At 48.5% G+C, this 13523-nt stretch overlaps 1 protein-coding gene across 1 annotated transcript in view; it reads right to left on the reverse strand.

Moving 5' to 3' along the window:
• Positions 1-10646, reverse strand: part of BBS2 (Bardet-Biedl syndrome 2) — a 353876-nt gene extending 343230 nt beyond the window's left edge. The window contains exons 1-2 of the mRNA XM_078670690.1: positions 10444-10646; positions 8386-8430 (exon numbers count right to left, since the gene is read on the reverse strand). The gene's annotated coding sequence lies outside the window, so the exon portion shown is untranslated. The remainder of the gene's footprint in view (positions 1-8385; positions 8431-10443) is intronic.
• Positions 10647-13523: the final 2877 nt, after the last annotated feature.

Raw genomic sequence — 13523 nt, forward strand, 5'->3', positions numbered from 1 at the left:
TTACAAGCCAGTGAGGCATGGACTAGAAATGGGCCCTGACAGAAGGGCTGACAAAAACAGCAGATCCACCTCAATTCCCTTTAGTACAGATTGGACATATGTGAATATGGATAAATTAAGTTCATTGTCCACCTCTAGACAATAAGTTCTAGTTGTAAAAGATGACAAAGCAATAAAGCAAGAGAAAACTAAATTCGAGTCAAAGGATAAGTCATTTTGAGCTGGCAGATACAGTTACCTAATCAATAGAACTTGGGAGAGAGAAATGCAAGTAGAAATGGCTAAACTGGGCCCATGAACCAGCAGAAGCATGTGACTAAATAAAGCATATGGAAGAGTCCTCTCAGAAGAGGTTTATCCAGCCCATAAAGTTCATGGACCTGCACATACAGCAACCTGAAATCACACAAGTAGATACTGGCTAGCATGGCTAAAAGCATTTTTCAGGGAAGTTGCATGTTCGCCATGGTACGGGTTGCTCTTATGACACTGTAGGAGCAGGGAACTTAAGAACGCAATTTCTTCATCCATAGGACAGTCTTCACAATGTGGGACCTAGGAAAATTAGATAAGAAGACAAATGTTTGCTCTTAGCTAGTGAGTTGAAAAGGGACTAAGCAGAATGAAAGTGCAGGGTTTACCACATGCTGGGTATATTGCTGTCACTGATGTAGAAAAGGAGTGTAGTTACTTATTCTCTGTCATAACTGTACATTAAAATATACTACTACTTGTGGGGTGATCATCACAGGGGGATTACGTTCATGAACCACAAAATATATGTTTAATAGCTGAAAGCTGTCGGAGAGGTTAGTCTTGCAATCAACTCTTTTCTTCCCTTTGTTGCTCCCTATCCTCGTATTCTCCTTCGTCCCTTGATGTTGTTTTTGTCTTTTTTCTATTCTCTCCTCTTTCATGTTCCTTGTTGTTCCATTGGGATTCCCATTATTGCTCTTTTCTTTCTCCTCTTCCCTTTCCTGCTTTCTCACTCTCCCTTTACTTTTTTCTTTCTTCTCCTTTTCTTTTCTTACTCCTCACATTCCCATAACTCATACGTTCTCTTGTTCCCTCTTTTACTTTCTCTCCTCCCCTCATCTTTTCCATTTTCTTTCTCTCCCCTCATGTTTTCATACTCTCTCCTTGTTTTTGCGTATCTTCTTCCACATCCCCAGTTCTATTTTCTTTTTTTCCATCTGTATTCACCTTATATTTTGTTCTCCTTTTCTTGCTGTCTTCTGTATTTCCATTACCAATCTTCACAATTTCGTAATCTCCCTTCTGACCTCTCTCCCTTTTTCTCACCTCTCCTTTTGTTTGCCCTCCTCTTTCTTCACATTCTTTACTTGACCCTATCTTTGCATCCCATCCTCTTCTCTCAGACCTCTTTCATTCAGCTGTCCACATTTCTATACGGCTTTCTCCTCTTCCATTCCTTATTCATCTCTTCTATGTTTCTCTCTGTCACTTTGTCGTTGTTTTCTTTCCTCGTCTACCTAAATTTGCTCCTGATACACTTCCCAGCTCTTTAACGCAGAGCCTTACAGCACATGTCCCACACACCTGAATTCTACATACCTAGAATTAGTTAGTCCACCAGTCTAACGTTACTGAGACAACTCCTCCTGATCATTTGAAACCATCTCCGTTACAGCACCCTCATGTAACCCAGTCTATTACTCCACTTCCTCATGCGGGCTCCCTCTCATCACATTTAACATTTAACTATACCCAGACACCAAGGTCCCCCTTCCTCTCACCTCTTCATTCTTTTCTACTTTCACTCCACATGTAACCCTGTTGCCCCCCTGTCTTCCTCCCACACATACTCCAATCTCCAAACCACCAACTACTATACATGACTCCTGACCATCTTCCACATCAGTAATCGACATCACAACTTCCCACACAACAATGCATCCTGTATGTGGCATGGCAGAGCCAGCTAAGATGGGGGGGGGACATGCCTGCCTATCCATCTGCATATATCCTGGCTGATAGAGCATCACAGGGCATCACAGACCAGCGCGGAGCTTACCACAACACGCCACTCCCTTGTTGGTGCCAGTAGAGAGACATCGGGGCTCTCATACAATTTAACACCAGTACATGCATGCATACACCCCTCTGGGCGGGCTCGACCAGAGGGGATAAATAAACGGCAGGAGACCGCTCGGGGTCTTCCGGCCAACTGCAGTATACCAGAGTGGCCTACCTTATATTATCCAGCGCTTCCTCCTCCTTGTCAACCTGCAGGGAGCGCGCAGAGCCCACCCGCGATGCTCCGCCATAGTCAGCGCGAAGATCCTGCCCGCGCCCACGTGTGCCGCAGACTACAACTGAGGCCGGCCCCCACCCCCTCGAGCGCCGCACTACTGCCGCTGCTGGGCCCACCCGCCGTTCAGCACCGTGGTTCCTGTTGGCGCCCTGCACCTGACTCACGCCTCCCCAAAGCCGCGGGAGTGTGCTCAAGCCAGCAGTGTGCACGTGGAGGACGACGTCACCAGTGAGTGCCTGGCCCGGCACGTTTAGCCCCGCTGTGGCGCATGGTGGCACTGCAGGACTCCTGCACCGCCTGTGAAGCGCGAGAGCCCCCCCTGTGACTGGGACATTGCCCATCAGCCATGTTCTGCATAGTGCTGTGGCCCACCATGACAAGAGCGCCCAGGAACACAATCCTGCCAGCAGACCCCAGGCAGCCAGCACAGCCCTGCAAATATCTACTTACACGCTGGGGAGGTGGGATCAGTGAGCCCTGCACCATTCACAAAGACTACTCCACACCTGTTGTGCTTCCTGAGCTGGCAAGCAGGATACCTTCCACCCCAGAGCGCGTTGGGGGACATAGCCACCGCCCCAGGAGATCTGGCCAGGAGACCTGCCTTTCCCACGTGGCCTGGCGCCAACACGCAGCTTGGCTCACAGGGCCCTAGTGCCAGGACCGCGCCACCGCACCCGTGCACGAACGCACCAGCGTCATGAGCAATCAGGCCCAAGCAGGCGCTGCAGATCAGCAGGTCGCAGTGGACAATCCAAACGTGGGTGCCAATGCACCGCCCCCAGGACACAGCCATACCGCTGTCACCCCACTGCCGCCAATTAGCGAAACAGCAGGCCCCGCCACGGCGGCCCCTCGGTGGAAGGAGTGGGTCGGACGGCTGAACCACTACTTCAAGGGCACCAGGGAGACCGATGGCACCGTGAAGAGGTCGCTACTCATCTATTACGGAGGCTCAGAGATCTTCGATCTTTTCGAAACGCTCCCCAACACAGGCAATAATGACGACTACGAGGCGGCTGTCGCCGCGCTCAACAAGCATTTTGACCCTCAACTTAACCCTGACTTCGAGAGGTTCAAGTTTAGACAGGTGTCGCAGTCAGACACCGAGTCAGTGGACATATTTTACACGCGACTGCGCAGGCTGGCTGGTACGTGCGCTTTCCCAGATCAGAGAGGATATACGCGGCCAAGTCATCCAGGGGTGTCGCTCAAAACTGCTGCGGAAGCGGATCCTTTGACAGCCGGGGATCTCTCTGGACGAGATCCTCATCTTGGACCGGTCGCACGAGTTATCGGATGTCAGGGCTGGAGAAATGGAGGCTGCACTGCACAAGCCCTTCGCGGCGCCACATGCATCCAGATATGTGCCCATCAAAGAAGAGAGGGTTGAGGCAATCCAATGGCGCCCCAACATGGCTCGCCAGGCAGCAAGGACGACGACCGGAGGGCCATGTGGCTACTGTGGAGAGGACCACTCAGTGATGGCCGTGTGCAGAGCGAGAGGAAAGACGTGCTCCCGCTGCGGGAAGATAAACCACTTGGCCAAGGTGTATCGCAGAGGTCGGTCCAGACAGGCTCCTCCAAGGTCACAGGGTATGCCGCAACGCCTGCACCATGTCTCATACGATGACCCACCGTCGCCAGGGGATGACCTGCCGCAGGAACGCTGCCTCGCCCTCGAAGAGGATGACAATGAAGTGGTCATCGAGTCTTTTGTCAGCAGGTCCGACAAACACCGGAAGCCGCCACCTATGTGCTCTGTCCTGGTAGAAGGAATGGCTGTCCGGGCGCTCATCGACACGGGCGCGTCTGTTAACGTGATGGACTTGGAGCAGTATGACCGTCTGTCGCCACGGCCCCCGCTCGTACCCACCTGGGCACAAATATACACTTACGGAGGGACAGACCCACTTTCCCTCCGAGGGGTCATCGAGGCCAAAATCGCCAGATGGCAGCATGTCATGGTGGCTAGATTCCACATCACGGAAGGGAGAAAAGGCACACTGCTCAGCTGCCATAAGGCAGAAGACCTGGGTCTGGTCTTCTTTGCCCACCAGATCCATGACTCCCACTCCGAAACCATTCTGAGGAAGTTCCCAGCGCTATTCACTGGACTGGGCAAGCTCAAAGGAAAAAGTTTCAGGCTCCACATTGACACCACTGTGAGGCCCGTCGCCCTGAGGCACCGGATGGTGCCGTTCAATCTCCGCCCGCAAGTGGAAGAGGAGCTGGAGGACCTTGGCATGATCGAAAAGGTGTGTGGCCCAACCCCGTGGGTGTCCCCGCTGGTCGTGGCTCCCAAACCAAAGCAGCCTAGGGCCATCCTGGCTTCCTGGACATGAGGCTACCGAACATGGCAGTCAATAGGGAACGCCACATTACGCCCACCATGGACGACATAGTGGCGGATCTGAACGGAGCCAAGTGGTTCTCGAAACTGGATTTAAATGCATGGTACCACCAGCTGGCGCTCAAGCCTGAGAGCAGGTACATCACCACATTCTCAACACATGTTGGCCTCAGGAGGCACAAGAGACTGAGTTTCGGTGTGTCGTCAGCAGCCGAAGTCTTCCAGAACGCCATCAGGGAAGCACTGTCTGACTGACTCTGCCCAGGGCAAAGTGCTCATTTTATCAGGAATCTGTTGATTTCTTCGGGTACACTTTCACCAGGGACGGACTTCAGGTAGACCCCAAGAAAGCTGTGGCCAAACGAGCGGCCAGCATCACAAAGACCCCCACGGAGGTAAGCAGTTTTCTTGGCATGGCCACGTACTATGGCAGATTCATTCCAAATCTGGCCGCCCTGGCAGAACAACTCCGCACTCTCACACGCAATGACCACAAGTGGGAATGGACTGTAGCTGCCAACACGGCATTCAACAGCATCAAGGCAGCGCTCCTGGACAAGATGGTGATAGCCTATTTTCACCCGGGGCGGCGCACTGAACTAATCATCGACGCCAGCCCAGTAGGCCTTGGAGCAGTCCTCCTTAAGGAACAAGGTCAGGAAACCTGGAGACCTGTAGCGCACGCCAGCAGGGCACTCACGGACACAGAAACAAGATATGCCCAGATTGAGAGGGAGGCCCTGGCAATAAAATGGGCATGCCAGCACTTTCATTTGTACCTATATGGACAGGAATTCCAGGTGGTCCCGACCACATACCACTAATCCCGCTCTTTGCAGGGTTGTCTAGACTGGCGCCCCCGAGATTAGAGAGATGGGCCTTGCAGCTGCAGGCATATAATTTCAAAGTCATCTTCCACCTTGGGGTACACAACCAGGCAGACTACCTCATGCGACACCCAGAAGCAATGCCACCTCGAAGCACACGATGGATGTAGCATACTCCGAGGCGTTTGTGAAAAAGATCTCGCAAGAAGCGTGGCCCACAGCCATAACGTTCGAAGAAATTGCCCATGCAACGGATGAAGACAAGACCCTGTCCAGGGTGAAAACCACCCTGCTGAGCAACGGTTGGGCGCACTTCATGGATGGGACTCAGGAACTCAGAGCCAAAGACAGCCACGCTCAGCAACAGATCTGGCAGGTACGCATGAACTGAGTGTGGGAGAGCATGGAATCGTTCTGAGGGGGCACCTGAACATAGTCCCGAAGAGGCTAAAGCGGCGGATCCTTCAGGTGACGCATGTCAGACACCAAGGGATGGCAATGACAAAAGCCAGGCTAAGGAACAAGGTCTGGTTCCCAGCTATGGATTCCATGGTGGAGGAAATGGTGAGGCAATGTCATGTCTGCACCATCGCTGGGGAAGACCCGGCGTCAGTGATCACTGAAGAGCCCAGCAAAACCCCATGGGCCATGATCAGTCTTGATTTCAGAAGCTTCCCGGATGGGCGCACCATGTTGGTGATGGTCGACTCCTTCTCAAAGTTCCCTATCGTGGAGGTGGTGGAGTCAACGGCGTACACACATGTCCAAAGAGTCCTGAACAAGACATTTGCACTTAGAGGAGTCTGCCAGAGGAAATTCGGTCAGATAATGGGCCCCCGTTTCAAGGTCGGGATTTCCAAGGGTACCTGGAGAGAAAAGCGATCCACCACCGGAAGATCACCCCTCTGTGGTCCCAAGCCAATGAGTAGGTGGAGCGTTTCATGCGAATACTCAACCCGGCCCTGTGCATTGCCGTAGACCAAGGAGAAGATGAAGAAGCAGCACTCTACCACTTCCTCGATGCCTACCGGCAGACACCACACAGCGCAACCAAGTGTGTCCCCTCACATTTACTCTTCAAGAGGCCCCGCGGGACAGCATCCCCACGGATCCAACATGGAAGCCCCGGAATGGGACAATGAAGCTGTTCAAGCGAGAAGAGCAATGATTAACCAGAAGGAAAGCGAAGCCCGCAGGGCAAGAGAGCCACAGCTGAAGGTAGGAGACCACGTAGTGGTCAAGGACAGACACCCTGGCTGGAAGTTCAGGACACCTTATGAGTCGGAAGGGGTATCACTGCTCCTGACCTCTCCCCCGACCACTACCTGCCTGAGTTCCCCCAGCATGGGATGCCGACGAGCGGGTGGTGACCCGGTGAGCTGTAACTGCGGTGATTCCTGAGGGTCCTGCAGTACAGCAGAGAGCTGGGCATGTCCCCATTGCCCGCATTGAGGCGGGTGGCGAAGACTGGCCCTGAAGGGACTGCCGCGAGTAGGGCCTCCCGGGTAAGCTCCTGCTGGGTGCGAGGTACAGTGGTGTGTTGAGGCGGGGAAGTGCCGTACTGGGCCCTTGTCCAGGCCCCTGACTCTGCGCCATAATCGAGGCGCGGGGTCAGACCTCGGGTGCGGCCCTGCGGGATGCCCGGCACAGGACCCTCCAGGTGAAGAGTGCAGCAGCATTGCCGGGTGGGGGACTGCCAGTCTGAACCCTCCTCTAGGCCCCAGAATTGGTGCTGTAATCGAGGCACGGGGTAAACCCTCTACTTTCTTCGGAATCCCGACTATAAGGATATTGTTTGCTTTAGCCTCTCCTCGTGTGTCTTCCACCCTGGTGGCCGCCTCGACTCGTAACTGTGTCACTGCACCTTGGAGAGTTTTGAACCCAAGGAACAAGTACCTCCAGAGTATCTTCACAGAGTACACTGATAATTTACTGCTTCGTTATGGTGGACATAACCACTATAGGTGATTTATTTCAGTTCCACAAGACCCATGCGAACCCTCAAATGTCAAAAATCACATTGCAGTTCTATTTATGCAAAAAAACAATAAAGAAATCATGCATATCCCTACCATGCAGGCCCTTGTACGTTCCGACTTTGGAAACGGAAAGAAGGCCAACTCGTACACATTACATGTGAGGCTATGGGAGGCTCCCTTTATTTCAAACAGGCTGAGAGAACCCTGACCCTCACAATGGCACTCAAACCTGCATGATTACCTCCCTCTGTAAGACACTAAGGACCAAATTATGACTTTTTGCGGAGTGGTGGTGCGGCAGTGCCAACTGCAACACCATCGCTCCGCCGAAGGTCGCTGGGCCCGCCTGATTACGACTAATTTTGTGGTCTGGCAGGCAAGCGGCATGGGGATCCCACTGCTGTGCGACTTTCAAAGGCGGCAGTTAAATGGGGTTCCTGCACAGCATGGACTTGAAAGTCCCTGCTGTGCAGGAATCTAGGTGCATGCACACAGGACATGCATCCCCAGGCTTCTCATAGAAACTCGAATCCGGACATCAATCATCATTACAATATTTCAACTTGTAATGACTACTAACCAGCACGAGTAAGTTCTCCACAAATAGAGTCTACTCAATTACCTTATTGTCAAACAATTATGCAATACAATATTTCTAAAGTGTGACCAACCGCATAAAATTATTCACTAAACAAATGCAGATAGCACAACAAACTTGTATAACCATCAATCAAATATCACAGCTTTCAAGCCTGCAACTGCTACATAAGACTGCTGTTGAGCAATGGCCTTTCCTTGGTAGACCAGCCACTACGATATCTTGTCACAATCATTAATAACAATATTCGCGGCAGCTACAAGGGATTTGACAGACGATTTACTGAAAAATAAAGAGTCAAGCACAAGAGTGTGACAGGATAGGGCAAGAGCGGGAGGAGACAACATGCTTACCTGTTGATGCATCAAAATGCCTGGCCCCGTCGCCTTCAACACCATCTACAAAAAAATATGAATATAAGGTGTTAGAGAGGGACGAAGTACTAACAGGGACACAAAAGAGAAGCAAGAAAAAAGTCAATCATTGGCTAAGTCAATAGGGCTGGTCTATACAAGATCTATTTGGCTTTTTGATGTGTTTTCAGCTAAGTTGCACAGCAGCATAGCAAAGTTGTTTTTAAAAGAGTTATAATGCGATTAATGTCTTTAGAGATAGATATAAAGATTTACAGGGTTTACGATAGAACTCCAGAAAGAACCTCACACTCTACAGCTTGGAACTCAGAAGAATTTATTACAGCGACGCGTTTTCGCCCCAACTCGGGCTTCATCACAGCCAATCAAGAATACACTGTGCCCCATCACCTATTGAAACAACCAAGGGGGGCGACATGCCAAAGCCATAAAAGAAAGAGATAACAAAGTCTTAAGCTTGAAAAAAGAAATGTAAACATAGAAATGAGGGAAAAATCTCGCAATTGCCCAAATTTGTAAAAATAGTATGAATTCAAAGTAAATGAATTTAGTAAAATAAATGGAATACATTTTTGGTGATAAAATTGCACATCTTGAAAACATGTGTTAAGGTATTTATCCAAAACATTTTCTGGTGATCAGGAACAACAAGGGGGAAAAAACAAACCACTCAAAACATTGTTTTTAAGTAAATGGCTAGTGCAATGGAAAGTAAATAAATTAAAAGCACCCTAGATGAAAGTTATAACATTGAGTTAAATGCAAGCCAAGTGGCAGTAATAAAATCACATGTTGTATATCCTTGTTGGATACTTGCACATATCATGGGGTTAACGACAGTGTCCTATTATTATCACAATATTTCTCATCTAGCCAAGTGGCTGTTCAATCCAGGTTTCATCAGTTCCATCATCCTAATACAGACAAATTAAAACACAAGCATTCAAAACAAAATAGATACTGGAAAATTAATTGGCACAAACACCTATTTTTAGGTCGAGCCGAGTCTGGGCAGTGTATTGCACTGCTCTGCAAGGCATGCTGTATTGCGGTAGGGACTTGAAGCTCTGCCCATTCTCCGCCCACATTTTTCAATGGCTTGTGTCATTGTCCACTGTAAACAGTTGCTGTTCATTGGTCAAAAGGCTTAGTAGTCCCTCCTTAGTACCACCTTGTCTCATTCCATGGCAACATCCCCGGTTGCGTGTGTTGTTGCCGACAGGCTTTAATTACAGCCTCCAAGCACTATTTTCTCAAATAGCTTTGTCCTGCACGCTCTCTCAACGCTTTTTTTTTATAGCACGCATTTGCAATGCAATAGGTCTCGCACTTGCCAGTGCTTAAGCTATTGGCATTGTAAATGACAGTGCCTTTTATTTATGTTTTAAAAACAACACATAAATAAAAGGCATTGTCTTTTACAATGCCAATAGCTCAAACTATCATAAATGCGAGACCTACTGCATTGCAAAAGCTACTTTGTGGTTCTTACCTATTCAACACCACGTATCACATACCATCTATTTCAAAACTAACGGGATTCTCCCAATTGTCTACACTATACGATATGACAGAAATGTAATGAGCCGAGACTCAGTAGGGTAATAAATCAGCCAGATAACATGTATGTCATTTCATATAAGCATGGACACGTCGCCCTAATAAATTCTTGTCAGTTCCAAGCTGTGGAGTGAGAGGTTCTTTCTGATTCTTCGAGTTTATCCATGTGTATCTCTTTCTTGAGTGACTTTACAACTTGTACATTTGCAATTTTTTTCTGTTTGTATCTTTTATGTAACTCATGTAATCCTAAATCCTTGTGTATCGCAACTGGTTATTTTGTAAAGCGCTCTGACACCTTCAGGTAATGTTCGCGCTATATAAAATCGCATTAAATAAATAAATAAATAAAAAGTAAACCCCGTGAATCGTTCAAGATTTATAGCGCTTCCCCCCCCCCCCCCCGACTTCCACAGCAGCGCCGCCGCTTCTGCGTTGCCGTTATTCAGTCGGAGGACACCGAGGTAAAGAGGTTACCTGGAGGCAGCGGGGATCCCGTATCGGATGACGAACGCACCGCAGGGGGAGTGAAGTTCTTGTCGGACCCGTGTCTGCCTCTGTGCGTGACCCCCTGAATACGTAAGGGTTAAAGCGGCAGGGACGCGGCGCTGTTTGCTAGGCTACCACCTAGAACGGAACTTCCATTTCTTCTACAGGGGACAACACAGGAAAGAGAAGGCAGCGGAAGACGGAAGTCAGGCAACAGAGGGGATATAGAAGAAGGACACAACAAACCGGCGAGCGAGACGCGGAAAGAAACACGGAGAGAAGAAGCACGGGAGGAAGAAGACCCGCGGGGAGAGTTTTTGCTAACTGAGGAGACGCAGCACAAAAGAGAACTCGAAGGGTGGAAAGGGTTAATGTTGAACTTGTAGGACATTGAGACAAACTTACTTCTAGCACGCAAAGGTGTGTCCAATACTCTGACATCGCTTGTGGTATCCTGGTTACTGTCCCCTTAGTAACAGGATGCTACAGATTCCAGAATGTTGGGGGGGGCGGGAGGGGAGTCTGGGAGGGGGGGGGGGGGGTATCCTGTGTTACCTTGTCCATTCCCTTTCCTTTCTTTCTCCAATCCTTACTGAAGTGTCAGCTTACAAGAATGACGAATCCAGAGTTTAAGTAATTTATATTTAATTTATAAATATATAGGCCCGCAAACAAGAAGCTCAGCTAGCAGGCAGAGAAGCTAGTTAGGGAATGCACGAACATTCCATGACGTGTGCTATATACAGTTACAAGATTCCATATTGCGTCACAATGCCTTGGCCATCAAGTGGAATGAGGTGCAAGCAAACTGTGAAACTTTAACATGTCCGAGGACATGTACAACATCTCCCTTTTTACAAACATAAAGATCATATTAATACATAACATTCTCGTTACATATTGGGGCAGCGAGACAACCTTCCGGAACTAGTGCATGTACCATCATACATATTGCAAGAAGACTCAACACTGCCTCTGGCAACATTTGACCCTGTATTGGAGAAATGGTTTAAATCAGAATCATCAACATTGTAGCTTCTGCTAATCACAGATTCATTTTCAACTACATCATGACTGGGAACATATGTATCACAATTAGTAGAAAAGTTGCAAGGTACAGATTCCAGATACGCGAGTCAACATGTGACTCACTTTCATGGTTCTCTTCACACTCCGGTTCAAACCACAACTAATTTTCCATAGAATCTAAACAATACTCCACAGAATCTCCAATGAGTTCTTTTTGACCAGGTTTCAGCTTGATGTCACTTTTACTCCTCCACCCTTGCTTATTTAAGCACACAGAACCATGAGCAACTTCAACAACCTCAAATGGTTCTGAAAAATTAGACTCTCCTTTTAGAACCTTGTAGATCTTCTTAACAATGAACCAATCTCCTTTGTTAATCACCTTGACAGTTGCCCTATGTGTTGCATATATATTGTTATGCCTCTATCCTCCACGTGCACACTGTGCTCGTGGAAGATAGTGTTCTCTTTAGGAATTGTTATGTTTTGTATGGGGGAGTTGGATCACGGGGAGAATGTTATGCATTAACTGTTTGCCTCTGACTTGAGAAGCTGCATTAAACCTTCTCTCCTACAAACACATTCCTTGTTATTGTGTTATTTACGAATCTTGACTTTCCTACACTGGCGACGAGGGGTACGAATCCTGCACAAGGACTATATTCACGTGAGACTATTTATTCCATTTTACTCTCGACCGCAGTTATCAAGTGGCGGTGCTACACTGATGGGAATTTATTCGACCGCGTAAATCGAGCAGTGGCGTATTGATTTCTTTTAGTTCAACTGTGTTGTTCTACTGCACTTCGTATGTTATTTCCGGAGTGGGATTACAATTTATTTTACTTGAGCCCTGATCGCTCCTGCGGCAGTCTACAGTTGCGCTTTAAAGTTGTGCAGTTGATAGCACCTGCGGACGATTTCGTGTATTTAAGGATTGATTTTTTTTTCTTCATGACATTCTCTCAATACTGTTGTGTATAATTGAACTTACATTTTGGAGCATGGCAGACACGGATCAACGGATTCCATGAGATTCTTCTTTACGAACGTTCACATAGTTGCTTAGCTGCGTCTTCTCTGTGTCCTGGATTGACACGCTAAGGATTGTGGGAAGGTTCTACATCATCATGCTAAGCACGTCGGCAGTCATTGTTTTTGTTTTTTTTGTTTCCTTAGTAACGCGTCAATCGTTTACCTGCTAAGTTACTGTTGTGCTCGTTTTATGGTAAACTTGAAAAGGGTTTTAGCATTGTTTTTTGCCACAATTGCAATAATAATATTGGTGATTCGAATTTAACATTGTTTTGCCACATTTGCAATAATAATACTGGTGATTCGAATATTCGCACAGTCAATGAGTTATTAAGTTATTCTTTTACAGTAGTATTTTTTTTATTATTTTTTTTTTTCTTTATTGGTAAAATGTCTGGTATATTACCACCTCCTTGATTCTTGACAGTTTCAGGTGAACCTCCCATGTCTTGGGAAGTTTGGAAACCCATGTTTTTAGCATATGTAGAAGTCATGGAAGGTGAGGATTGTGAAGCAGAGAGGAAGCTTTCACTTTTGAAACACTGTTTGGGTGGTTTTGGACTTACAGAATTGTAACGAGGGGGACCCGGACCCTGCAGGCTTACCTGTGTCCCCTCTTTTTAAACAGCACACAGAGACCTGGAAGACTTCAGACGCTGTGTACAACCCCGGACCAAGAAGTTTCTGCCGACCACTGTTTCTTTAACTGGGCGGAACTGGACCCTGGCCACGCCCACCCGTCACAGGTAAAACCCAGCCCAGAAGACCCACTGGTGTGTTTTACACCGGGAGGTAGCGGAGGTGATTGGCGAGAAGATGGAGCGGAGTGGGAGTACGGAGCAGAGCGGAGGACGGAGGAGGCGAGAGAAGACCAGCGGAGGACGGAGGCGGCGAGAGGAGACCAATGGAGGAGGCGAGAGGAGACCAGCAGAGGACGGAGGAGGCGAGAAGAGACCAGCAGGAGACGGAGGAGGCAAAAGGAGGAGACGAGGAAGCCCCGAACC

The sequence above is a fragment of the Lissotriton helveticus genome, chromosome 12 (genome assembly GCF_964261635.1).
Source record: "Lissotriton helveticus chromosome 12, aLisHel1.1, whole genome shotgun sequence".
Lineage (NCBI taxonomy): Eukaryota > Metazoa > Chordata > Amphibia > Caudata > Salamandridae > Lissotriton > Lissotriton helveticus.